At 54.9% G+C, this 26,078-nt stretch overlaps 1 pseudogene; it reads left to right on the top strand.

Moving 5' to 3' along the window:
• The window catches only part of LOC130026611 (polypeptide N-acetylgalactosaminyltransferase 12-like), a 54,940-nt pseudogene extending 31,911 nt beyond the window's left edge, over positions 1 to 23,029 (top strand).
• The last annotated feature ends 3,049 nt before the right edge of the window (positions 23,030 to 26,078 follow it).

Raw genomic sequence — 26,078 nt, forward strand, 5'->3', positions numbered from 1 at the left:
ACACAGAGGGGTCTGGAGTTGGCAGTTGCCAGGTAGGAGTCAGGGTCCGAGGCAGAGGGAGACCCAACTCCTAGGCTCTGGGACAAAGACCCCATGGGGGCCTGTGGTTGAGGGTCTGAGCCCTGCATCTCCTGGCTGGGAAGTAGTCGGCCCTCCTGCCTGTCCTCACAGACACTGTCCTACCTCCCACAGATGCCGGTGCACGACGAAAAGGTGCAGTGTCAGTGGCTTCCCGGGGGAATTTTCTGCTGGTACCTGGAAATGCACACAGCTGCCGACAAGAGCACCTGGATGCCCGCCGTCACCTGGGCTCCAAGGAGGAGCAGCTGTACCAGCGGATGCTGCGGCAGAAGCAGCCCATAGACCAGCTGCTGCAGGTGCCACCAAGGCAGCAGGCCCTGCTGGAGGCCGCCATCAGGGAGCTGAGGGAGACCAGGTGAGAGAGGGGCCACGGGCTCTGGGGCAGGAAGGCCCTAGACCTGCCTCCTCAGCTAGTGCCTTCACCCTAGGTGCTCTTCTGTGGGACTCAGCAGCAGAAACAGCAGCTGCAGAACCTGGTAAAGTGGAGAGGAGTCCTGGAAAAGGGTGAGTGACAGCCCCTGTGGGTCAGAGGTCGGGGCTACTGGGGAGGGGAGCCAGGCGGCCCCACCCCCAGCCCCCCACCTCCCCTGCTTGGCTGAGACCCTTATGCTGCGCCACATCCCATCCACTCCAAAGGGATTGGCGTGGAGACGAACAACACACAGGTGCTCCTGGACACAAAACGTGAGGAGCTGGAGGCCACAGACAAGGAGGAGGCACAGGGGGCCAGGCAGGAGGAGTGCCAGAGTCCAGGAGCTGGAGGAGTCAGTCAAGTCCCAGGGGGCAGGGACCATGGCCTGTGTGAGATCCAGAGACGCTCCTGTTGCTGTCCTTAAGGAAGAGGAGTCCACCCACATCGGACCCAGGTCCTGTAATGACCCGCCGAAAATCCAGAAAACGCAGCTGGTCAGCAAGAACAGCACTGGCAGCCTGACACCCAGCTGACACCTCGATTTTACTGCACCTATGCACCCTGCCGCTCTCACCCAATTGATCTCGCCAAGACCCATCCTCCCAACGCCACCGGAGTTCTGCCTTCTGCCTTGGCCCTTTGCTCTTCTCCCTCCACTAGAACCAGGGATATCCCTCACTGCAAGACCAGGGATCAGGGCAAAGGCACAACTATTCTCCATCTCAATACACAGGATATCAGGGGGACAGTAAAGTCTCCATCCACTAGACCCCGAGATGTGGGGTAAGAAATGTCCCCACCCCAAGGCACCCCAGGGATCAGGGGGCACAGTTTCCCCCTCGACTAGACCCCAGGAAATGGGGGTGCCAGAGATGGCCCCCCACCACTAGACGCCAGGGATCGGTGGGGCCAGAGATTCCGCCCCCCACTAGAGGGCAAGGATCAAGGGGGGGCCAGAGATCCCCCCCAGCACTAGACGCCAGGGATCGGGTGGGGGTCAGAGATTCCGCTCCCACTAGATGGCAAGGATCAAGGGGGAGCCAGAGATGCCCCTCCACCACTAGACGCCAGGGATCGGGGGGCCAGAGATTTCCCCCCCCACTAGAGGGCAAGGATCAAGGGGGGGCCAGAGATGCCCCCCCACTAGTTTCCAGGGATCGGGGGGGCAGAGATTCCCCCCCACTAGAGGGCAAGGATCAAGGGGGGTCAGAGATGCCCCCCCCACTAGACACCAGGGATCAGGGGGGGCCAGAGATTCCCCCCCCACTAGAGGGCAAGGATCAAGCCATCACTAGACGCCAGGGATCGGGGGAGGCAGAGATTCCCCCCCCCCACTAGAGGGCAAGGATCAAGGGGGGGCCAGAGATGCCCCCCACCAATAGACACCAGGGATCAGGGGGCCAGTGATGCCCCCCCACCACTAGACACCGGGGATCGTGGGGGCCAGAGATGCCCCCCCACCACTAGATGCCAGGGATGGGGGGGCCAGTGATGCCTCCCCACCACTAGACGCCAGGGATCGGGGGGCCAGAGATGCCCCCCCACCACTAGACGCCAGGGATCGGGGGGGCCAGTGATGCCCCCCCACCACTAGACGCCAGGGATGGGGGGGCCAATGATGCCTCCCCACCACTAGACACCAGGGATCGGGGGGGCCAGAGATGCCCCCTCACCACTAGATGCCAGGGGTGGGGGGGGCCAGTGATGCCTTCCCACCAATAGACACCAGGGATCGGGGGGGCCAGAGATGCCCCCCCACCACTAGACGCCAGGGATGGGGAGGGCCAGTGATGCCTTCCCACCAATAGACACCAGGGATCGGGGGGGCCAGAGATGCCCCCCCACCACTAGACGCCAGGGGTGGGGGGGCCAGTGATGCCTCCCCACCACTAGACACCAGGGATCGGGGGGTCCAGTGATGCCCCCCCACCACTAGACGCCAGGGATGGGGGGGCCAGTGATGCCTCCCCACCACTAGACGCCAGGGATCGGGGGGCCAGAGATGCCCCCCCACCACTAGACGCCAGGGATCGGGGGGGCCAGTGATGCCTCCACACCACTAGACGCCAGGGATCGTGGGGACCAGAGATGCCACCCCAACCACTAGATGCCAGGGATGGGGGGTCAGAGATGTCCCCCCACCACTAGACACGAGGGATTGGGGGGGCCAGAGTTACCCCCCCTACCACTAGACGCCAGGGATCTGGGGGGCCAGAGATGCCTCCCCCCACCACTAGACGCCATTGATCGAGGGGGGGCCAGACATGCCCCCCCACCACTAGACGCCATTGATCAGGGGGGCAGATATGCCCCTCACCACTAGACGCCAGGGATCGGTGGGGCCAGAGATGACCCCCAATCACTAGATGCCAGGGATGGGGGAGCAGAGATGCCTCCCCCTACCAGTAGACGCCATTGATCGAGGGGGGGGCCAGAGATGCCCCCCACCACTAGACGCCAGGATCGGGGGGTGCCGATGTGTCCCCCCACACTAGACCCCAGGTATTGGAGGGGCCGAGATGTCCCCCTCCACAAGATCCGAGGGATCAGGATGGCAGTTATATCCCGCCAGCACTAGCAAACAATGATTTGGAGGTCAGAAGTTACAACTCAGCTCTCCCCTCCCCATTGTGGGGTCCTGTTTCTGCGCATGACAGCCCTGAAGCTTGGCCGCTGGTACCATCCAGTCACCGGATTCTACACACTCTTTGGGGCTGTTTGGGGACTTTGTATTGCTGACTGAGAAGAGGGGAAGGAGGAAGGCGGGCTTTGTCCCTGACTGCCACTGTCTGATTTTCACGATTGTTGCAATAAATGGATCTATCCAAGGCATGTGTGTGTGTCACTGGGCGGGGCAGGTCTGGCCAGTAGTTGACAATTGCTTCTAGATTGTGGGAAGCCTTGGCCATGTCACCATGCCAAGATGCTTCACCTGCCTGCCCCTGTGTGAAGCCTGTCAATGACCCCAGGAGAGTCCACCCCAAGGGTTGAAGGTCTCAATCACGGATGCGTCCCCAGGAGGGAGGGCAGGATGCAGCACCCAGAGCCCTGCCTTCCACTGCAGCACCTCCATGGCCTCCCCTGTCCCTGGTGCCTGTTTCCCCTTTCCCCTCTGCAGTGGCACCAGGGACAGACCCCACTTTGCCCCCTAGTGGCCACATCAGGTTTCTCAGGATGAGGACTTGAAAGTGCTCCTGCAGCAGGTGGGTCCAAGGTGCTGTCCCCTCAGCCAGGGTCCCTCTCCATGGCAACTGCCCTGGCAGGAAGACAGTTTGTTATCAGTGGAGCAGGATGGGGCCGTGGATGGAACATGATTCTAGTGTCCCCGAGTCTGTACAGAGCTGATCCCTGAGAATAGCGCCCCACTTCTGTGTGGACCATCAGGTTCCCTAATACAAGTCCCACTGCCACCATCACAGCACGGTCAGACCCCATGAAATAGAGAACCAGACCCTGACTCCTCTTTGTTCCTGCACGCCTGGACCTGGTGGGACAGCCTTGGCTGAGTGACACTCTACTGGTGACAAGAATTGTGTCCAGATCCGTGTGTCAGACCAGATGGCAAAGCCTCAGAAGGAAGAGCCATCCTGTTCCAGTCATTTCCAGGAATTTGGTCAGCCATGCCCCTTCCTGCCAGTCACATTTCTACTGGGAGTCACACTCCTGGTAAGGCAGCCCAGGGCAGTCACAGGCAGCTCCTGGTTTACCCCTCGGTGCCCAGTTCATAGCCCTGCCCCTCTACCTGCACCATGGGCCTGGGGTCGCCCATTCACTCTCACGGTTCTGCACACCTCACACATGTTCTGCACACCCTCTCGCAGCCTCTACTGGGGCTCTGGGCTTAGCTCCCCGTGTCCGGCCTCTGGGTCCCTGGGCTCTGGAAACACCAAGTCCAGGTTTGCCTTGAGGTTTGGGGAGCTGGGAGACTGTGGGGATCAGCAGCTTGACCCCTCTCACCCCTTGCCGGTGGGGAGAGCTGTTCTCCCATTGAACGACTGTCTTGGGAGTTTTTTCTCTTAGGATCTTGCAGAGTCTCACCCAGACACAGGTGGCACCCAAGAGTTTGCCGGAAGCATCCCAGTGTATTCCATGTGTGCAGGCTCTACCCAGCTACCCCCAAACGGGCATTAGCAGGTCAGAGCATAATTATGTAGGTTGTTTACAGGCTACCTCGATTCTGCGGTAACAACTTTCATCTAACATACATTGGTGCCTACTGCTCTCAGGTGCTCCCACAGTAGTGACTCCAGTTTCTAAGCTCCGTTGTTTGAGCGTTCCTGTGAGCCTCTTCCATCCCTGCTCGGGCAAACTGCTCTCACTCTCTTGCTCGGTGAGAGATTTGGGAACCCCGTCCGGGTCATACAGAGGGACAGAGACATATAAATAAAGTTATGGAAATAGGAGTAGCTTACTGGGGGCGCTCCCGCGCGGACTCTCGGAACCTCAGGTGAGGCAATGGTACACCCGCCCCCTGGGTTAGATGAAGGGGCCTTTGGAGTTGTCTTGGTCTGCTCCTAGTCATCTGTTCGTGGGTCAATGGTAAGGAACCTGGAATGAAGCCTGGTGGCTTCCTGTCACCAGGTGGGCATTAAGTCTTGTCTTCCTCACCTGGAACAAGGTGATCTCTGACTCCAGGAATGTGGCTGTCCACTCAGCCGGTTGCCATTTGGTTCTGGTCACCATTTTGTCAGAGCAAACCTCACATTTCATTCTTGTCAAATTTGGTGATTCCTGACTCATCCATCTTCTCCACCTCCTAGACTGGGTCTCTCAGAGGTCCTGCCTAGTTTTTCGCTTCTGCCTCTTGTTGCCTGCTTGGTTCCCTCCCCTTAGGCTTGGCAGACAGAATCATGGGCTACAGACCAAGCAAAAGTCTGAGCCGAGAGCTCCCCCTCCTCCAGTGCACTGTTTCTATTCTGGGAAAGGAAGTCCTGAAAAGGATGGAGGCTGGAACAGTCAGCAACTGAGTTCTAGGCACTACCTGGGACGGTTTAGGGGATCATGAATTGGTGGCAGAGGAGAGACAGGGGAGAGGGCTGAATCATTCTCTCTGACAGCCACTGTCCTGTTTCCAAGATTGTTTCTACAAATGGATGCATCCCAGCCTGTGTGGGTGTGTGGCATTGGGTGTGGCGGGTCCTGCCAGGGAACTGCTCATACTTCTTAATGAAGCATGAGCTGTCCTGTGGGGTCTCACCATGGATCAGAACCTGATATGTCATGCACATGCCCATGGTGCCTGTTGTGTCTACACCCTCTCTGCAGTGTCCACCGGGAAGAGCCCCAACCTTGCCCCCAATGCTTCCTGGGTGCCAGGCCCCCTAGTGGCCAGATCATGCCTCAGGTAAAGGACCTGCAAACCTCCAGGTATTTCCCAAACCTCTCAAGGACTGGATGGACTTTCTCTGCCCAGAGCCTCACCCCAGTGTGGAACCCTTCACTGCCCACAGGCTCCCCAGACAGCACAAGCCCACAGTGACCCTGTGACCCACCATCAGAGATGGATTTGATTGTCAGTCAGACATACATGTTCCCGAACCTCCTCTCCCCACAAGGCTGCCCCGTGGTGTCCACCAGTGTCCCTAGCATTCCTGTGCCCCAGCCCCAAGCCTCGCATGAGTCAAACATGTCTGTGAGGAGACTTGGGCAATGGGAGGAGGGGATGAGTGGAGGGGACATGAGTTTTTGGTATGCAGGAACGGGCGACGGCCGGAGGGAGCGGCCACCCCAGACAGGTGTTCTCCACACAGGGCTTTTTCCAGGTGGTTCTGGAAGGAGGGCAGGGAGGGTGCCAGGCAGAGGAGGAGAAAGCTGAGTAGAAGCTGGGCAGTGGGGTTGAAGTGGGAGTGGACAGAGGTGAAACCTGCACAGCCTGAGGATGGAACCGTCTTCCTGTCTTTGGAGCCTGCCTAGGTTTTGGGTGGCAAAACTGTGAACGTTGCTGCCCAGCTTAAATACACAACCTCAGACCGGGGAGAGAGCTCAGTGTCAGGGGACCGTGTGAAAAGACCCAAGTGCCTCCCTGGACACTGCCTGCCCCCTGGGCACCATCAGGTTTGGCTCTGGAGGATCCCATCCCGGCCCAGGGATGGCCCTGTAGCATTGGATCTGAGCCAGGTTCATCACTGGGCCATCTGTCCCTAGAGGCCATGTCAACAGTACGACTTCGTGGGTGACCCAGCCTGCCCTTACCAGAATGACTTCAGGCTTTTTGGGTGTCGTTGTACAACCTTTCTTGGGAGCTACCGAGGCTTCCAGGAGGCTCCAGGGCAAAGCATTTCTAGAAGATGCGGCCAAATTGTATGGCAGGTCTCAACCATGATTGACGTTCCCTTCAGAGGTCCTTCGAAGCACCGTGCCAGGCCTGGGATGCCCTGGTGCAGGGTGTTCCCCGTCCCTGAGGCTGTGTTGCTTCTGCAGGTGCAGAGAGCAGAAGTACAGTTATGAAGGTCTGCCAACGACGTCCGTGATCATCGCGTTTTATAACGAAGCTTGGTCAACCCTCCTTCGCACCGTTTACAGTGTCCTCGAGATGTCCCCAGACATCCTGCTGGAGGAGGTCATCCTGGTGGATGATTTCAGCGGTAGAGGTACCCGGCCTCCCCTCTACCCTGCCCTGACCTCCCCTCCCCCCACCCTGCCCTCCCTTGACCCCCATCCTCCCCTCCCCTGCTCTTGCCTCTGAGCTCTGTCTGGTTCTCGCTGTGGACGGGTTCTGATTGAAAGCTGTGCTGGCCTGTTCTCTGCGAGGCTCTAGATAACAGTGATTTACAGGAGATAACAGGGAACGTCTCCCTGCAGTTGGGGTATGGCTGTAGAGGGCAGGTGTGGGAGCAGGTGTGGGGGACAGGTGTGGGGGATAGGTATGGGCTATAGGCATGGGGGAACAGGTGTAGAGGGCAGGTGTTGGGGGGTGGGTGTGAGAGAGAGGTCTTGGGGACAGAGGTGGGGGAGAGGTGTTGGGGGCCAACTGTGAGGGAGGGTGTGAGGGCAGGTGTGGAGGCAGGTGTGGGGGCCAGGGGTGGGGGCAGGGGTGAACACTTGCCTTCTTTGGGGTGCTGTGCTCCCTGGGCTGCCCCAGCCTTGCCCCTCCCCTCTCTCTCTCACTCCCACCTGTACTGAAGGGTGTCCAGGGGACTTGGGCAGCACCTAGTAGGGGGTCTCACCTCCCACCCTGCAGAAGAACAGTCACCTGGCCACACCTGGCTGCAGGGGGCGCTCAGGACTGTAGTCTCGCTTGTTTGTTCTGGGGGCCGCTGGGCGGTTCTCCGGGCTTGCTCCTGGCACTGTGCTCAGGGCTCACTCCTGGTGTGCTCAGAGGACCAGGTGGGGCGTTGGGATCACACATCTTAACCTGGGGGACTGATGTCTTTTGGGTGGTGGCCATGTACTCGGCTGGAAATCGTGGAGAGAGAATTCGGGGTCATTCAGCGTTGCCCATGACAGCGTTGCCCATGACAGAGTGCAGGGCAGGTGAGCGTGAGGCGATGCCGATAGAGCCACCTGGGCACCAAGTCCTGACAGTCCTGAGACCTGGGCGCCTGGGTCCAAGGGGGGCACGTGGGAACGTTGCTGGTGGTTCTAGAGTTCTCCGTCCCAGCCTTCCCTTGCCCGGGCAGGGCGGGAGTGAGCCGGCTGCCCCATTCTCCTCCCCAGAGCACCTGAAGGAGCGCCTGGGAGCCGAGCTGGCCCACCTGACCAAGGTGCGCCTCATCCGCGCCACCAAGAGGGAGGGCCTGGTGCGCGCCCAGGTTGCTCAGGGCTTCGGGGGCCAAGGGCGACATCCTCACCTTCCTGGACTGCCACTGCGAGTGCCACGAGGGCTGGCTGGAGCCGCTGCTGCAGAGGTGCGTGGGCGGTGCCCAGTGGGAACACGGGAGACCCAGCTCCGTGGGCCTCGGGCTCGGCCTGGGTGCCCTGTCCCCCAGTCTCAGGCCACGGCTCCATCCCTGGTCACATGATCAGGGACCCTGGTCTGGGAATCTTCGAGGGTATCAGGCGCTGCTGTACCCACGGCTTGCTGGTATAGGGGAGTTGCTTTTACTGCCGCTGGTCAGGTGCCTTAATCGAAAAGTGCTGACCTGGGCAGAGAGGCCAAGAACAGGATGGTGTGGATCTGACTTTCCCAGGTCATCCAGTACCTGTGTTGCCTGGGGCTCCTCAAGTCTGAAGGGACCCACAGAAATGGTGATTCACAGTAATTTCTCTTATGTATTTATTTATTAGGTAAGGTAAGGTAAAGGCCCTCCCGTTGATCGTCGATTTGCTCGAGCGGGCCCAGTAACGTCTCCATTGGAGACTTTGTTGTTACTGTGTCTGGCATATTCAATACTCTCGGTAGCTTGCCGGCCTCTCCAAGAGGGGCAGAGGAATCGAACTCGGGTCGGCCATGTTGGCCGCTTGTAAGGCGAACGCCCTACCCGCTGTTTTGCTTTTATGGGTCGCACCCGGCAATCACAGGGGGTCACTCCTGGCTCATGCACTCAGGAATTATTCCTGGTGGTGCTCAGGGGATTCTGTGGGATGCTGGGAATCAAACCCGGGTCAGCCGCGTGGAAGGCAAAAGCCCTACCCACTGTGTTATGGCTCCAGCCCCTGTATTTTTTGGGGGGGGGAGTTGTGTGTGTGAAGGGGCTTACCCGTGAGTGCTCAGGGCTTACTCTTGGTTCTGTATTCAGGGATCACTCCTGGTGGTGTTCAGGGGACCACATGGGGTGCCGGGGATTGAACCAGGGCAGCCACCGGTCGGGCAGGCACCTTCCCTGGGGTCCTGTGTCTCTGGCGTCCACCTTCCTTAGCCTCACTAGGAAACCATGAGCAGAATCATGGACAGGAAGCAGATGGCCCTCGCCTGGGTTACTTTTATCTTCTTACCCCTGTAGTCTTAAACTATGCTTTTAAGTATCATTCTTTGAAAGGGTTTTAAATGCAGGTGGGAGGGGAACCACTCCAGGCTGCCCTTCCCCCAGACCCACCTTACTCCCTCCACTTCCTCCCTCCTGATGCTGCATCACTGTTGTCGGCCACCCCCAGACTTCTCCAGGTGGGCTGTGCCCCCATGTGGCGTGGACAAGGATGCGGGGGGAGGGGTTCAGGGTCTGCGCAGCTGGCCTCTGGAGCACACGCACCCACTGTCTTCTCTCCCAGGCGTGGGTGTCCATCATCTGGCCCCCAGCCTCACCCTGCTGCTCTCTACCCTCCCCATCTCTGTCCTCACCCACTCTGGCTCCCTTCATGGCTTCTTTCTCTTCCCCAGCTTCAAAGAGGGTACCGGCAGCTGGACTCCCAGGGGCCCAGGCCAGTGCCAGGGGCTGAGAGCAGAGCCATCATCGTGTCTCGCTCTCCCTCTGAATCCCAGGCTGGAGGGTGGCATTGGGGACCGATGCCAGGCAGGGTCCAGAAGCAGGGGACCTGAGGGTACACACTGGGCCTCAGTGGGAGCGAGCATGGCTTGGAAGGGGCGCGGGCGTTCCCGGTCACTCCGGTCCTGGCCATATCTGGGGTGTGTGTGTGTGTGTGTGTGTGTGTGTGTGTGTGTGTGTGTGTGTGTGGTCACTGCAGGATCGGGGATGAGGAGACGGCAGTGGTGTGCCCCGTGATCGACGTTATTGACTGGAACACTTTTGAGTACCTGGGCAACTCCGGAGAGCCTCAGATCGGTGGCTTTGACTGGCGGCTGGTGTTCACGTGGCACATGGTCCCTGAGCGGGAGCGGAAGCGGATGCAGTCCCCCATCGATGTCATCAGGTCAGGACTGGCTGGGAGCGTAACACCACCCCCCAACAACTGCAGCAGACGCCCGGGGGGAGGGCAGGGATGCTTCGCTGGGGCCCCACCTGGTTTTGTTCTAAAGCATCTGCTGATTATTTTTTTACTCTACACCCACCCCGCTCTAAGTGTGGGGTTCATATTCATTGGCCTATTTTGTTTATTTAAAAACAAAGGTGAGGGGGCTGGAGAGATAGTTCATGGGTAGGGCGCTTGCCTTGCAGGAGTTTGCCCTGGGTTCGATCCCCCAGGCACCCTGTTATGGTTTCCCGAGCACCGCCAGGAGTGATTCCTGAGTGCAGAGCCAGAAGTTGCTCCCGAGCATTGCCGGGTGTGGTCCCAAAGCCAAAGCCAAAACAAGATAAATAAAAATAGGGTGAAGTATGTATCCTAAAATGTACTGCTCTGACCGTTCTTAAATATATAACTTGGGAGACTCAAGCGCGCTTCTCCCTCGACCTCGCAGAATCTCTCCAACCGTCAGGCGGTGTCAACCCCAGCCCCTAACGGCTCCATGGCCTCTAACACACCCCCACAAAAACTTTCCCCCTTCCAGACGCCTCACGCGAATGAGGCCACCACGCTTTGTCCCTTCGCGTTTGCCTTCTTGCCGGTCCCGAGATGTTTGCCTTGGGAACCCATAATTCTGCCTTGTGTCAACGTGGCCGGTTTTGTTGGCCCCCTCACCTCCGGTGGGTGTGTCCGCCGTCCAGGAGTTGTGTGCCATGCCCCGGGGAGGACTGATATCACAGGTGCCCTGCCCCCTGGACTGGTGCCAGTCTCCAGGGCCCGAGGTGGCTGGCTGCCACTTCCGGCTGTCCAAGTGGGCGTGGGGTTCTGGGTCAGGTGGCGACTCCATGGTGACGACTCTGAGCACTTAGTGGCAGGCCTCTGTGGGACTGAAGCCAGTTAGGGGATGGGTGAGGGCGCAGGGTGAGGGCGGCCGAGAGTCAGCGTTGGTCAGTGGGTGAGCCTGGGTCTGAGCCCGGCTGCTCGCGTTCTGTTTCATTTGTTTGGCTTAGTTTTCGGGCCACACTTGCTGAGGCTCGGGGTTACTCCTGGCTCTGCACTCCGGAATTACTCCTGGTGCCTCATGGTGAGGGAGCTGGTGGGCACAGGATGGGGTGCAGGGACCAGGCATGTGTTAGGAGGCTCTGCAGACTTCCCCGTCAGAAATGCGGGCGCAGGAGAAGACGGAGGCTGAGACTGGGGGTTTGGGGGACCTCCGGGGCGGTGGGGGGATTTGGAGAAGCTGATTGACATCTGGGAAAAAGGACGGATTGAGGGTGGCACCCGGATTGCTGGAGTGGCCACTGGGGGGCCGCTGGCATTGCCCCTCACACAGCAGATTTAGAGACTGAGGCAGAGGAGGAGGGATCATGTGTCAGGTCACAGATGCAGCCTGTGATGTCGTGACATACTCCCTCCCCCCCAACTCCCTCCTCCAGTGCACACATATGAAGACATGTGCACAAACCCACACACATGCACACATGCAGCAGCTTCATGGTCGGTTGCCTGCCCCTCCCACAGTCTCATCTCAGTTTTTTTTTAATGTAGGAGTACTGCTATTTATTCAGTCACTGATTAGCTGATTGAATTGTGCATGAACTCCACACATGATCTCAGCTTTCTTGCATGTTTCAGTCACCATGTTCCCTAATCTTATACCCTAAAGCCATGTGAATGTGCTCTCATGCTGGCACCCCTCCCTCCCTCCCTTTTCCCTCCTTCCCTCCCCCACTCCTTCCTTCCTTCCTTCCTTCCTTCCTTCCTTCCTTCCTTCCTTCCTTCCTTCCCTCCCTCCCTCACTCCCTCCCTTTTTTCTTTCCCTCCCTCCCTCTTTCCTTCCTTCCTTCCTTCCTTCCTTCCTTCCTTCCTTCCTTCCTTCCTTCCTTCCTCCGTCTCTCCCTCCCTTCCTCTCTCTCTCCCTCCCTCCTTCTCTCCCTCCCTCCTTCTCTCCCTCCCTCCTTCTCTCCCTCCCTTTTCTCTCTCTTCTCTCCCTTCCTTGGTCTTCCCTCCCTCCTGTTCTTCCATCCCCCACCAAGGAGTCCCACTGACCTTTCCCCGTGTACTCTGAGCCTGCAGTGCTGGGAGGGCCCCCCAGTGCCACCACAGAGACCCGGCTGCCACCAGTTTCCTACACCCACATCTGCACTCTGGGGTGCTTCCCTTCCAGCTTTCGACCTGAGCCACCTCTGGGGGCCGGGGAAGACGCCAGAATCGAGGGCTTCAGGGAAATGTGCTAGAATCATCTTTCATGCCCTCCAGCAGCCCCCAGCTGCATCTGTGAGTGCCTGGGCTCTGCTGTGAGACCACCACCACCGCCCACCCCGCCACCCTCCCAGCCATGTGCTCTCTCCGCCCTCTCTCCGGGTCCATCTGCAGCTGCCGGGGTCCTCTCATGCTTAGACTTTGCCCATGCTGAGGCCTTCCCAGCACCGTTCATTCCTCTCTACTGGACACGCCCCGGGCCTGTACCCTCTCCTCCCTGGAAACAGCTGTCCCTGCCCTTGACCCCTCGAGAGCACATGCATCACACGCAGTTCTGTGATTATTTGGAGGGGTCTGGGAGCTTCCCCGGCTAGGACTCCCAGCAGAGCCCCCCCACCACCAGTGCTCCCAGACTGATGAAGGCAGATCAGGCCTGGGTAAGGGTTCCTGCGGCTGGCACTGAGACGTAGGTGTTGCAACTCTTCCAGGTCCCCGACAATGGCTGGTGGGCTGTTTGCTGTGAGTAAGAAATATTTTCAGTATCTGGGGTCTTATGATACAGGAATGGAAGTTTGGGGCGGAGAAAACCTCGAATTCTCCTTTTGGGTCTGTCTCTCTTTCTGTAGCCGTGCTTGTCTGTCTGTCTCTCTCTCTCTCTCTCTCTCTCTCTCTCTCTCTCTCTCTCTCTCTCTCTCTCTCTCTCTCTCTCTCCCCATGCCTCTGTCTCTCTGGATTTCATGAAAACCTGTTGGGCTTTCCCCCGCCTTGGCCTTTTGTCCAGTGTCCTGAGAGTGGACACGTGGACAGCCTATATATGTGCTTCTCTCATCTGACCTTCTCACAGAACGTGCTTTTAACTAGAAAAGCAGGAGGCAGGGAAGGAACCTCCTAGGTCCCCTGATTCTTTTCTTCCCCTCTGCTGCCCTGGGCCGAGGTTGGCCCCAGACACAGCATCCTGCCTCCTGGTCCACCTTTGGTCGCCAGGCTTGCTGAGCTCTTTAGGAAGTCATCTCTGTATGTAGATAGCAGGGTGACATTCAGAGTTTGACACCGAGAAGAATTCTCGGGAGAGCTTGTTAAAGGGGTCAGGTTCAGTGGCTGGACGTGCAGGCAGGAGCAAGAGTCACATTCTAAACGAGTGAACCCCCTGAGGCCGCCCTCTGCCCTCAGAATCCCCGAGTGACAGTTCTGTGAGAACCCCCGCCATTTCCGTGGGATTCCCAATGAACTTGTGTCTGGCATATTACATTTCAAGACCATATGCCATTGGTCATGCTTTTTGATGATGTTAAAATTTTCTGTTTAATTTTTTTTTTTTGGCTTTTTGGGTCACACCCTGCGATGCTCAGGAGTTCCTCCTGTCTCTGTGCTCAGAAATTACTCCTGGCGGTGCTTGGGGGACCATATGGGATGCTGGGAATCAAACTTGGGTCAGTCGCGTGCAAGGCAAACGCCCTACCCACTGTGCTATCGCTCCAGCCCCTCTGTTTAATTTTTGTGAGAAATTTTTTCATCTTTTCTGCTTGCTTGTTTTGTTTTGGGGCCACACACAGTGGTGCTTAGGGGTTACACTGGGCTCTACCCTCAGAGATGACTCCTATCTGTGCTCGGGGGACCATATGGGATGCCGGGGATTGAACCTGGGTTGGCCCCATGCCAGGCAGTATGCTCTACTCGCTGTACTAGTGTTCTGGCCCCTGGAATTTTTTTTTAAGTAATAGAACATCCCAGCTTTGCATAAAGAGTGAACCAAATAGAAATTTTATCTTCCACGCAGGGCTTTCCTTCTGCCATCGTAAGGTACTGTCCTTTTGGGTCTTTTTTTTTCAAAAAAATTTTCTTTTTGAATTTGGTTGAAATCCAAACTCAGGGCTCACTCCTGGCGGTGCTCAGGGGACCGTGGGAGCTGCCAGAAACTGAACCTGTGTCAGGTACATGCAAGGCAGGTGCCCAACCCCATTGTACTGTGTCTCCAGCGCTTCAGCTGCTTTTCTGGATGGTTCATCCTGGGGACCAGTGGTGGGGTGTGATGGTTCACACCTCTCTTGCCCTTGCATGAGTCTACCTTGTTGGGTTTTGAGGTGTGCTTTTAATGGTCTTTCTGCCTCTCCTCCAGGTGCCAGCCTGCTCTTCCTGTGTCTGGCAGTTCCTCTTTCTCCCTTCCCAATTCTCTCCTTCCTAGCTGCTTTCCTCTCTTCTCTGGCTAGGAGATCAGGTAATCCGCCCGTGTGGACTGTCACCCACCCACGGGTTCCTGGCCGGGCCCACTCTGGGCCCTGTGAGCCCCACGCATGAGCAAGCAGTGCATGGGCTTGTGGTCTTGGTTCTGGTGGCTAGACCTTGGGGCAGCTCCCTTGTTCTTTGGCTGCGTTCTGGAGCCCGCGTGTGCATGGGGGTGGGTGAGGCAGGGATGGGCGGTGGGGTGAGGAGTGGGGTGGGCGGGGGTCGCCAGTTTCATGGCCTGGAGGGTGCGGTCTCCGCAGTGTCTTTTTGGGTGATGCTTGGTGCCCGGCCTCTGTCCTCAAGGGACAGCCGTGCCGATGGAACCGCTCCCCTCACCCAGCCACTCCTCTGCCCTGCAGATCTGGCAGTGTGGCGGGACCCTGGAGACGCACCCCTGCTCACACATCAGCCACGTCTTCCCCAAGCAAGCTCCCTACTCACGCAAAAAGGCTCTGGCCAACAGTGTCCGCGCTGCTGAAGTGTGGCTGGATGAGTTCAAGGAGCTCTTCTACCACCGCAACCCCCACGCACGCCTGGTGAGCTCCTCCTGCCCGCCCCGTCTGCTTTCACCCCTGCAGGCCGCCTCAGAACCAACCCCCCCTTCCTCCTCCCTCCTCCCTCCACCCTCCGTGCCCGCACATCCACTTCCGGAGGGAGAAGCTGCGGTGGGCCTTGGTGAGGCCAGTGGGGGACTACTTGATTCCTCCATGGTTGTGATGACCCTCTGCTGATGTCTCTTGATGCCCACCCGGCCTTGAGAATCACAGCCAGCAGCTCATGCTGCCCGCCCCAGGTTGGGGGACCCTGAGCTTGTTGCTTCTAGGAAAATCAGGGCTAGGTTTCAGCTACCTCCAGCCACTGCATGTTCTTCAGATCGTGGGTATTTCTGTCGTGGAGGGGAGGTCAGGCCCCATGCCATGGTCGCCAGGGCCTCTTCCTGGCTCTGCACTCAGGGATCATGCCTGGTGATTTTTTTTCTGGGAACAAAATGAGGTGGCAGGGACCAGGGCCGGGTGGCCACCTGCCAGGCAAGCGCCCTGCCCTTTGCACGAGCTCTCTGGTTCCTGTTTACTATTGACCCCCACCTGGAGGTGCTTGGGGTCTACCCTTGACTCAGTGCTGGGGGTTCCCTGCCGTGCCGGGACTCGGACCTGGGCCTCCTGTATGTGCTCTTGACCATTGAGCTATATCTTCAACGCAGAGTATGTGTGTGTGTGTGTGTGTGTGTGTGTGTGTGTGTGGTGCCGGGGATGGGTCATGCATATGTGCGCTATCTCATCTCATCCCAGCCCCATCTCTTGTCTTTGCATGCGTGTCTACCTCAGCCAGCCTTCCTCAATCTGTCCCATTGAAGAAGTGCTGTGTGTCCAGGGATGCCCACAGGGCTGGGGTTTGGGGCTCCCATCATGTCCTAGGCGCTTCATGACCATCGAGGTGCACTGGGTCTCTCCAGGCTGGAGCTGGGCAACGGGGAACCCTGTGTGTGTGTGAGTGCGCGCGCATGTGTGTGTGTGTGGGGGGGCGGGGGGGTTGGTACCCAGGCTGCCACAGCTCTCTCCCTGGGCACCCACCCACACCTGCACAGCTGGGGCTTGGGGGCATCATCACATCCCAGGACTGGGGTGGGGTGGGGTGGATTGAGAGGCAGTGGAGGACCTTCAGGCTGACCGCATGGACCCCCCTCAGGAGTCCTTTGGCGACGTGACCGAGAGGCAGCAGCTCCGTGAGAAGCTCAAGTGTAAGGACTTCAGGTGGTTCCTGGAGAACGTGTATCCTGAGCTGCACGTGCCCGAGGACCGGCCCGGCTGCTTCGGGATGGTGAGAGGGCTGCGCCCGGGGGGGCTGCCGGCAGGATCCCCAACCCCTGCATGGGGCAGGTCCTCGATGGGGTCCCTTGGGCTCCCCAGCCCCGGCCCTCCCCTGTTGTATCCCCTGGCTCTTCCCCTCCCCCGGCTGGGTTTGGCTCTCAGCTCGCTCACGTGGGAGCATGTGAACGAGAGTCAGGTTCTGCCTGTGATTTTGTGCATGAGGAGACTGAGGCTTGCCTGGACTCTCCACACCACCTCTACCCATCACATCACTTCTCACCCTAGTCTCAGTGTCTGGGCCAGTCAGTCATTCCCACCTCAGGGGTCCTTGGGGACCAGTGGGGGGGTACAGGAGGATGGGGCAGGAAAAGGAGAGTCACTTCTGTTGTTCACCAAAAGAAAGAGAAAAGAAATCTTTGGGGGGGGGCAGAGAGATAGTCCCGGGGTTAAGTTTAAGCTTTGCCCTCTGTGTGGCCAACCCTAGTTTGATCCCCGGTGCCAGACGTGGTCCCCTGAACACCGTCAGGAGTGGCCCTTGAGTACCTCGAAGTATGGCCTAAACACCCGTTCCGCACCCCCTCCAAACCCCTGCACACAAATGGGACGTATTTGGGCTGTGGGGGTTGGGGTTGGGCTTCACCCGGTGGTGCTCAGGGGTCACTCATGATGGTGTTGGCGTCAGACTGGGGCTTGGTTGCCTACCTGGCAAGTGCCCTCACCCCCCAGACCCTCTCCGGCCCCAGTGCCATTCACTCTGGAGAGAAATCACGCCAAGGTAGAGACTCCCCTCTCCTGGGCTGCACGGCTGGGCGACGCTGCTTCCCCCATTCTGGAAGCCCTTTGGTCAGAGCCCAGCGGGCTTTGAATACGATCAAATCCTTGGCCACTGTTAAGTGTCCAGGTCTCCCGAGGTGCCGAGAGGATCAGGAGGCCGTCGTGGGCTGCCTGCCCCAGGGAGTGTGTCACTCTTGCTCGCCCTGCCTCTGTCTCCTGCATCCCCACCCCACCCCGTCCCACTGCATTTCTCTTTTGTCCAAGCGCAGCCCTGGAGGGGATGATGGGGCATGATGCTCTTCAGGCCTTTGCACGTGACCAAACTGGACACTATCCCCAGCACCCCATAGGATTCCCCACCAAGCACCACCAGGTGTGATCTCTGAGCACAGAGCCAGAAGTAAGCCCTGAGCATTGCTAGATGTGATACTCCCCTCCTTCAATCCCCCCCCAAAAATCCAAAATGAATAAATTAAGGAAGCTCTTATTTATTTATTTGTTTACTTTTGGTGTGGGGTCCATGCCTTGCGGTGCTCAGGGATTTACTCCTGGCTCTGTGCTCAGGGATCACTCTTGGCGGTGCTCAGGAGGTCCTGTGGGGTGCTGGGGTTTGTCCATGTGCAAGGCCAGCCATCTGACCTGCTGTACTGTCGCTCAGGTCCCAGAAGCTCTTACGTTTGGGCCTGGTTCTTGTGCCAGGCCCTCCTCACTTCCTGTTTCCCCTCCCTCAGCATCCTGGTTGGACTCAGTTGTGTGTAAACCTGAACTGGAAACTCCCCTTATGTTTCTTGGTAGCTCCAGAATAAAGGACTGCAAGGACTCTGCTTTGACTATAATCCTCCTGATGAAAACCAGATTGTGGGGCACCAGGTCATTTTGTACACCTGTCATGGCCTGGGCCAGAACCAGGTAGGTGACGCTTCTCTCTGGAAAAAGGCAGCAGGGGGCCCTGGGTTCAAGGTCTTGGGAGCCTCTTAAAGAGGGAAATTGGAGAAAATCTATGTGTGTTATTGTTTTTTAATTTTTATTTTTTTTTATTGAATCACTGTGGTATACAGTTACAGGCTTTCATGATTGAGTTTCAGTCATACAATGATCAAACACCCATCCCTCCACCAGTGCTCATTTTCCACCACCAATGTTCCCAGTGTCCCTCCCGCCACCCCCATCCCCTGCCTCTATGGCAGACAATTTCCTTCTTACTCTCTCTCTACTTTTGGGCATTGTGGTTTGCAGTACAGATACTGAGAGGCCATTATGTTTGGTCCTTTATCTACTTTCAGCACATCTATGTGTGTTTTTTAAAAAGTGAATATTTGACCTCTTCAATTTATGAAGGTAATAGAGACTCATTGTAAATATTTGAGAAATAGAAAGTGAAGCAAGTGTGCCCGAGAGGAACTGGAGAAACGCCTTAGGATGAAGATGAGTTTCTTGTCCCTCTTTCTCCTATGCACAGACTCTGGCTTCTGTGTTTTAATTAATTGTCATCATTGAATGTTTATGGTTTATACTTGATGATTTCCTCTTGCATGATCCATGCATGCTCCGATGTCTTTTTTGGGAATATTGTGCCTTTTGGCCTCTTGGTGGTTCACATCATGTAGTTCTTTGTTTGTTTTTATTTTTGTTTTTGAGTCACACCTGGGGTTACTCAGGGGTTACTAACGGCTCTGCACTCAGGAATCACTCCTGGCAGTGCTCAGGGGACCATATGGGATGCCAGGGATTGAACTCAGGTCAGCAAGGCTAACACCCTCTCCACTGTATTATCCCTCTGGCCCTGCACCATGTAATTCTCGAGGGGTGAGATGAACTGATTCTCTGCCTGCAAAGGTAATACAGACTCATTGTAGAACATCTGGGAAATAGAAAACGGAGCAAGCAGTGCCCAATAGGACCCAGAGAAACCTGTTTGTGCAGTTATGACTAACCGTGCACCAATACCTACAGTTAGAGGAAGAAAAAGGAAAACCCTGCAGATCTGGGTTGGCTCAGGAGGGCACCTACTTGGCCGGAGAGGCTGGATTCCAGCACCCTGTCTCCCTGTGTGACCCAGGCCTGCTCTCTCCCTGGAAGTGCAGTTCCTGCCTGCACAGGACATTTTAGTGATTCCACGGTGCCATTGCTTGGATCAAACTCCCTCAAGTTTGCCGGGAAGAGGCAGAAAAGCCCAGAGAAGAGAAAGGGCAGCTCAGGCCTCAGAGTTGCCCACTTGGCTACTGAGACCGTCCATTTTCTGGCCAACTCAAGGGTAGGGACAGTGTGGGGTCTCAAACACCCAGGGAAGAAGCAGAGCATGAGAAGGGGGCCTTGGGGAACTCTGGCCAGGCACTCACAGACCCTCAAGACTGGACACTCAGGCTCTCTGCCTGGCCCCTGACCTCTGATCCCGCCTGGTGTCCGTCCATTTCTCCATGGCCGACAGTAACCGTTGCCCACAAACGGCTCCTTTGCAGTTCTTCGAGTATACATCCCGGAAGGAGATCCGCTACTGTGTAAACACACAAAAAATAAAACGGCCGGCGGTCTGGCCGTTTCCCCACTCCAGGGAGGTCGATGGCGATGGTCAGGCGAAGGAAGGAAACGAGGCCAAGCTAGTTGGTCTTAGTAGCCGTTTATTACATGGAAGAGACGTATGTCATGGAGGCCTCAGGAATCCTCGAGCACGTGCGCCTTTGTTTTCTCCGCTTCTGTCCTCAGCCCCATCTTCCCAGGTTCTCTGATGCATGTGTCCCCCCAGAGAGCCCTGAAATCTCCCTTATATAGATCATAGTACCTCTAAAGGGCGCAATATAATGATGTCATCAAAAGGAGTTACAGAAAGAACATTGAGGCAGCAAACATACATTGTTTCCTTACATCTGCAGGCCAGTAATCCTGGCCTCACCTTTTCACAAGCTACAAGCACTTAGATTAGCACAACAAAGACCAGTCTGCTAGAGCTTGGAATCTACATCTCCAAAAAAGCAGTCTCATCCAAGCTAGTCAGGACACACAGGAAACTGCTTCTAGGACGTGTTTCTCCTCTCCTTGTCCAACCAACATATAAGCATACATAATATTAATCATTTCGTATGGACACAGTAAGAAATACTTTGAACTTATAGAATTGCTCTCCTAGGGCCATCTCAATCTCAGACTGCAGTGCTCAGGCCAGATATCTTTCCTATTCCTAGCAGCAGGGCCCTAGTCTTGTCGTTACTTTTGGATCATGACATCATTTGCCTATGATCAAACTCTTAACTTATAGTTAAGAATCGTGGCACCTTGGCCTGGCCCATCACGATGCCAGGGTAGCACATAACTTACCGGCTTGCCCTGGTTCCATCCAGTCCCACGTCGGGACCCTGCCCTTGGAGTGCTAGGAAGTAAGGGCAACTGAGGCTTAAGTTGAGAAGGCAGATGCCCAGGAGTGAATAATATTCAAAGCCAATGAATTCCTAAGTTACAGAGCATATTAATTAATTGTCTTCCTGTATCTATACAAAAGGACATTGCATTAAAGTAAACTGCTCAAAAGACATAAGGAGAGGAGAAAGACAATATTAACTTACAGTACAGCTTCAGTGTCTAAGAAGGATGAGACCTTACAAATTGGTAGGGGAAGAGAGGATAGAAGTGGTTACAAGCAGACAAAGTAATGGGAGTGACTCGGGAGCACTGTGATGAGTACAATCTGATAAACCCAAGCTCCGTGTACTCCAACAGCTACAACACCCACCAGCCCGAGGGGTGCGTGGCGGTGGAGGCGGGCGGGGAGAGCCTGGTCATGGAGCTCTGCCAGGACCCGGTCCCCGAGAACCACTACTTCCTCCTGCGCCCGGTGAGTGGGCAGTGTCATCCATGCTGTCAGTCTTGGGGCTGTAGTAGACCCTGGAAGTCTCAGGGAGGAGCGGGCCCCAGGCATGCTGGGATAAGGGACATGCTGGGAATGGGGGTGGGATGGGATGGGGAACTGTTGGGGCCTTTTTCTTGCAGGATCCCTAATGCTTGGTCTGTCTTCTCTTGTTCACTTGAAGTTGCTAGGGGCTGGGCGGGGCTTGAGACCAGCCTGGGGGCTGCTGCTGCTGCTGTGGGAATGGGGTCTCCTTGAAGCAGATGTGAGGGCAGATCCTGCAGGGGGAGGGTTGGGGTGGTGGGGAAACTGTTCTACTTCTGTAAACCTCACCTGCATTTTCCCCAGCTCTGGAATCAGGGGGAGCGGAAGGGGAGATAGTTACAGGGGTCACCAAAGCACACACCCAGCCCTGGATTTATACCATGTGGCCCCTCCTGAGCTTCACCATTTCCAGCCCTGGAGGTCCCGAGCATCACTGGGATGGCCCTGGTGGCCCCCAGCACTGCAGGACCTAAGCATCACCTCCTCAGGTCTTAGCATTCAAGCAGATGGCCTGCTTGGCCCAAATCCCCAGGGTTTTCTATCCCAAGAGTGCTCTGGAGGACCCCCTCCAGTAAATAAATAACTTAAGAGGTGAACCAAATAAAACGAGGGCAGTACCCATAGCTTTGGCCAACTCTAGGAAGGACTCGGTGGATAGCCGGCAGCTTCCTTGGAAGCTGTCAAGCCCAGGCAGGGGCGCTGAGTGGTCACTTGTAGCACAGGGCCAGGCAGGGATTTCCTAAGGTGCTTGTCCTGTGGGCAGCCATCCCTGGTTCAATCCCTGGCACCACCTCTAGTACCCAGGCCCCTCTAGAAGTGACCCCTGAGGACCCAAGCATCCCACCCCCCACAGAAATGTTCCTTGCAGTGTACACTACCCCCACTGGGGTCTGTTCTCCATCACCATGGATTTGGAGCGGGCAGTGGATGCAGGCCCAAGAGGTACTAGGTTCCTCATGCTGCGACCCCCTATGCTGTGGACGCTTGAGGAGATTTGTAATTCGGCTGTAGCTTTGGCTCATTCAAGCACAGTTGGAGCACTGAAGAGGAGACAAATAATAAGAATGAAAAAGGAAAAAAAAAACCCCAAACAAAAAACAAAAAACCTGTCCTCTTTCCTTGGATTCATTCTCAGCCTGGCCCCAGGGATGGGAAGATTCTTCTGTCATACTTACAAAGGGTTCATTCTATGTATGAGAAGAAAGTAGAGGACATTTTCTGGTAGAAATATGTTACAGTTAGGAATGAGAAGTGGAGTCTGGAAGGGTGATGATTCTTGGGTCAGAGGGAGGCTGTATGACAGGCTGTACCTCCGTGCCCCAGACCTTCTGGGTTCCTTCACCCAGTCCAGATATTTCTATATATATATTTCTGAAAGGACAAAAAAAAGATCCACAGGCTCAAGAACACATTTTTTAAAAAATAATTTTCAAATTTTATTTTTATTGTTTGGGGGCCACACCTGGCGATGCTCAGGGGTTACTCCTGGCTCTGCAATCAGGAACGACTCCTGGCAGTGCTTGGGGGACCATATGGGATGCCAGGGATCGAACCCGGTTCAGCCATGTGCAAGGCAAATGCTCTACCTGCTGTACTATTGATCCAGTCCTGCAAGAACACATTTTCAGGAAAAATCCTGTGAGGAATCACTTCTCATTCTCTGAAATTGCCTGTGATCTTTCCTAGGATGGTTCTTTGTTTCACAAACAGTCGAAGAAATGTGTTCAGGCCGAGAAGGAATCCAACGACAAGTTTGTCCCACTCTTACGGGACTGCACCCTCTCAAGCCGTCAGCAGTGGTTCTTCCAGGAACAGATGCTATGACCAGGCGGGAGCACACCGGAAGTGAGGGCCCTAGCCCCTGGGCCCAGCAGAGAGGGGCCGGGCTCCCCGACAGAGCGCCCACTCACCTGCCTGCCTCCGATGCCGAAGGTTAAGGTGGGATGGGATTCGGTGCATAATGTGAATGCACTTGGTACTGGTTTGGAAACATTTGCCACCGTTCCCAAATACCCCCGTTTTCAAAGGGTAACCATCAAATGATCACTCGTGGTTTTCAGGGAATTAAAATTTTCAAATATTTTTCTATTATTTTTTCTTATTGTGTTGTTTTATTTCCTCTAGAAAAGAGGTATATAATTCAAGTTGGTATTTGCAGTAGTTCCCAGGGCATGTCTGCAAGAGTTCCCAGGAAATCAGACTCACGGCATGTACTTTGCACCCCTTGGTACTACCTCACAGGCTGGGTTGGGTGTTTCCTCCCTGTAGATAGGTAAAATCTAGGAATCTGGCATTGATTCCTTCTGGGCATTGAGAGATTACTGATGTATTTACGTATTTAATAAAAAGGCTATTTAGTGGGGCTGAAGCGATAGCACAGAGGGTAGGGCGTTTGCCTTGCACGCGGCCAACCCGGGTTCGATTCCCAGCATTCCATATGGTCTCCTGAGCACCACCAGGGGTAATTCCTGAGTGCAGAGCCAGTAGTAACCCCTGTACATTGCCAGGTGTGACCCGAAAAGAAAAAAAAATTCTATTTAGTTATTTATTTTGGTGGAGGCCACACCCACTACTTTGTCAGTCTCGTGGAGAAGAGAATGTTTTCTGTGGATTTCATAGCCATGTTTTGCAGGGGTTCCCATAATATGCTTTCTGAACTTATCACACTCTTTTCAACTTCTTCCTGTTATTTCCAGTAAAAGACAGCACATTTGCATCAGTAGAATTGTAACCCTACCGCCCCCACTGTGATATCATGGACTATCTTTTTTATTTTGCTTACTTTTTTTGTTGTTGTTTTGGGGCCACTTCCCGCAGTTCTTAGGACTTACTCCTGGCTCTGTACTCAGGAATCACTCCTGGCAGTGCTCAGGGGACCATATGGGGTGCCAGGGATTGAACCCAGGTTGGCTACATGCAAGGCAAATGCTCTACCTACCATGCTATCACTCCAGCCCCACATTCTCTTATATTACCCATATATGTGCCATTTGCCTATATGTAGCGAGTCATTTTTCTCTTGCTGCTTTGAGATTTTTCTGTGTGTGTGTGTGTGTGTGTGTGTGTGTTAACAGTTTAGGATGTCTCTTGGTGTAAACATAGAGTGATAGCACAGCGGGAAGGGCACTGCCTTGCACACAGTCGACCTGGGTTCATCTCCTGACATCCTAGATGGTCCCCCAGGCCCCACCGAGAGTGATTGATTCCTAAGTGCAGAACCAGAAATAACCCCTGAGCATCTCTTGATGTGGCCCCAAAACAACAAAACAAAAAAGAATAGATGTCTAGGTGTAGTGGATTTGTGTTTATCATCCTTGGGATTCACTGAGATTTTGAGAAAAAGAGCTTTAAAAAGTCAATATGGGATGGTCTTCGTCTTAGCTTTTGCTGCTCCTTTCTCTGTTCTTTAAGTTAGATAATGTCTAATGAGTAATCTTTTCATTTCACATCTTCTGCCATCTCAAACCTGTTGACATCATGAAGCTTTGTGAGTTTTTTTGGTCTTAAATTTCATTTACAGTACTTTCAACTCCAAATATCTCTCTGGTTCTTCAAACATCTGATGATGTCTGTTTCTCTGCTGAGATCCCCAATATATTGATTTAATGTTAACACATGTTCCATTAATCCTTTGAACAGATTTCCTTAGTTCTCAGAATATATTAATAACAGCTTTGAAAGATTTTATGATTCAGCAACTTAAAACAACTCTAAAAGCCCATTGGTTGTTTTTCACCCCTCTCCATTAGCATGAGTTTGCTGCTGATTCAGCCAGTAGGAGAGGGTCTGTTGCTAAATGATATTATTTCTTTTTTAGTGTTCACTGAATTAAATGAGGTCTACCCAGTATAATTTCCTTTGTTGAAAAAGATTTAAGTTTTAAGTTAAAAGTTAAATTGAGACTTAAGTTCAGAGTCAGCTGATGAGGTTAAAAAGTCAACTTCATTTAACATTAAAAAACTTAAAAGTTAAATGATTAGCGGCCTTAATGCCATCCTACAAAATTTGTTTTTTTAAAATGTTATTCCACTATCTTCCAGGTTCTGCTCACTCTCGAGGGGAGGGGACTATGGGGGCCAGGACACAGGAATTCTGCAGATTAGCCTGTTATTTTGCTTTCTCTGGTCCAGTGGGTTATTTGACTAATATTATAAATGATGCAGGTGTGTTTGGAACTGGTTTCAGAGGTGCCCATCTCTCTGAAAGATGCCTGCTTACCAGGTGAAAAGATTCCCTTTTAAAAACCTGTAACAATTCCCGGAACCAGAGTGATAGCACAGTGGGTAGGATGTTTGCCTTGCACGTGGCCGACCCGGGTTGATCCCCAGCATCCCATATGGTCCCCCAAGCACCGCCAGGAATAATTTCTGAGTGCAAAGCCAGGAGTAACCCCTGAGCATTCCTGGGTGTGATCCAAAAAGAAAAAAAACTATCAATTCCCAAGAACATTTTCGGAGACTGAGGGTACAGAACCATTCCCGGTAGTGCTTGGGGGTTGCTCCCATCTCTTTATTGAGGGGTTGCTCCCAGGGATGTTGGGACCAACCTTCATGCAAAGCAGGTTCTCAGTCTCCCAGGAAACTGAACCTTTGTTGCTGGACAAGCCCCTTTGTGTCAGCTGGGCAGGATTCATTTTATTTAAATGGGCTACTTACATGTTTCTTGGGCTGGAGCGATAGCACAGCGAGTAGGGCGTTTGCCTTACACGCGGCCAACATGGCCGACCCGAGTTCGATTCCTCCGCCCCTCTCGGAGAGCCCGGCAAGCTACCGAGAGTATTTGATATGCCAAACACAGTAACAACAAAGTCTCCAATTGAGACGTTACTGGGCCCGCTCGAGCAAATGGACGATCAACGGGAGGGCCTTTTACCTTTACTTACATGTTTCTTGATGGTCGAATATGGATGAAACAT

This window comes from Sorex fumeus, unplaced genomic scaffold (genome assembly GCF_029834395.1).
Source record: "Sorex fumeus unplaced genomic scaffold, SorFum_2.1 ptg000034l, whole genome shotgun sequence".
Taxonomy (NCBI): Eukaryota; Metazoa; Chordata; class Mammalia; order Eulipotyphla; family Soricidae; genus Sorex; species Sorex fumeus.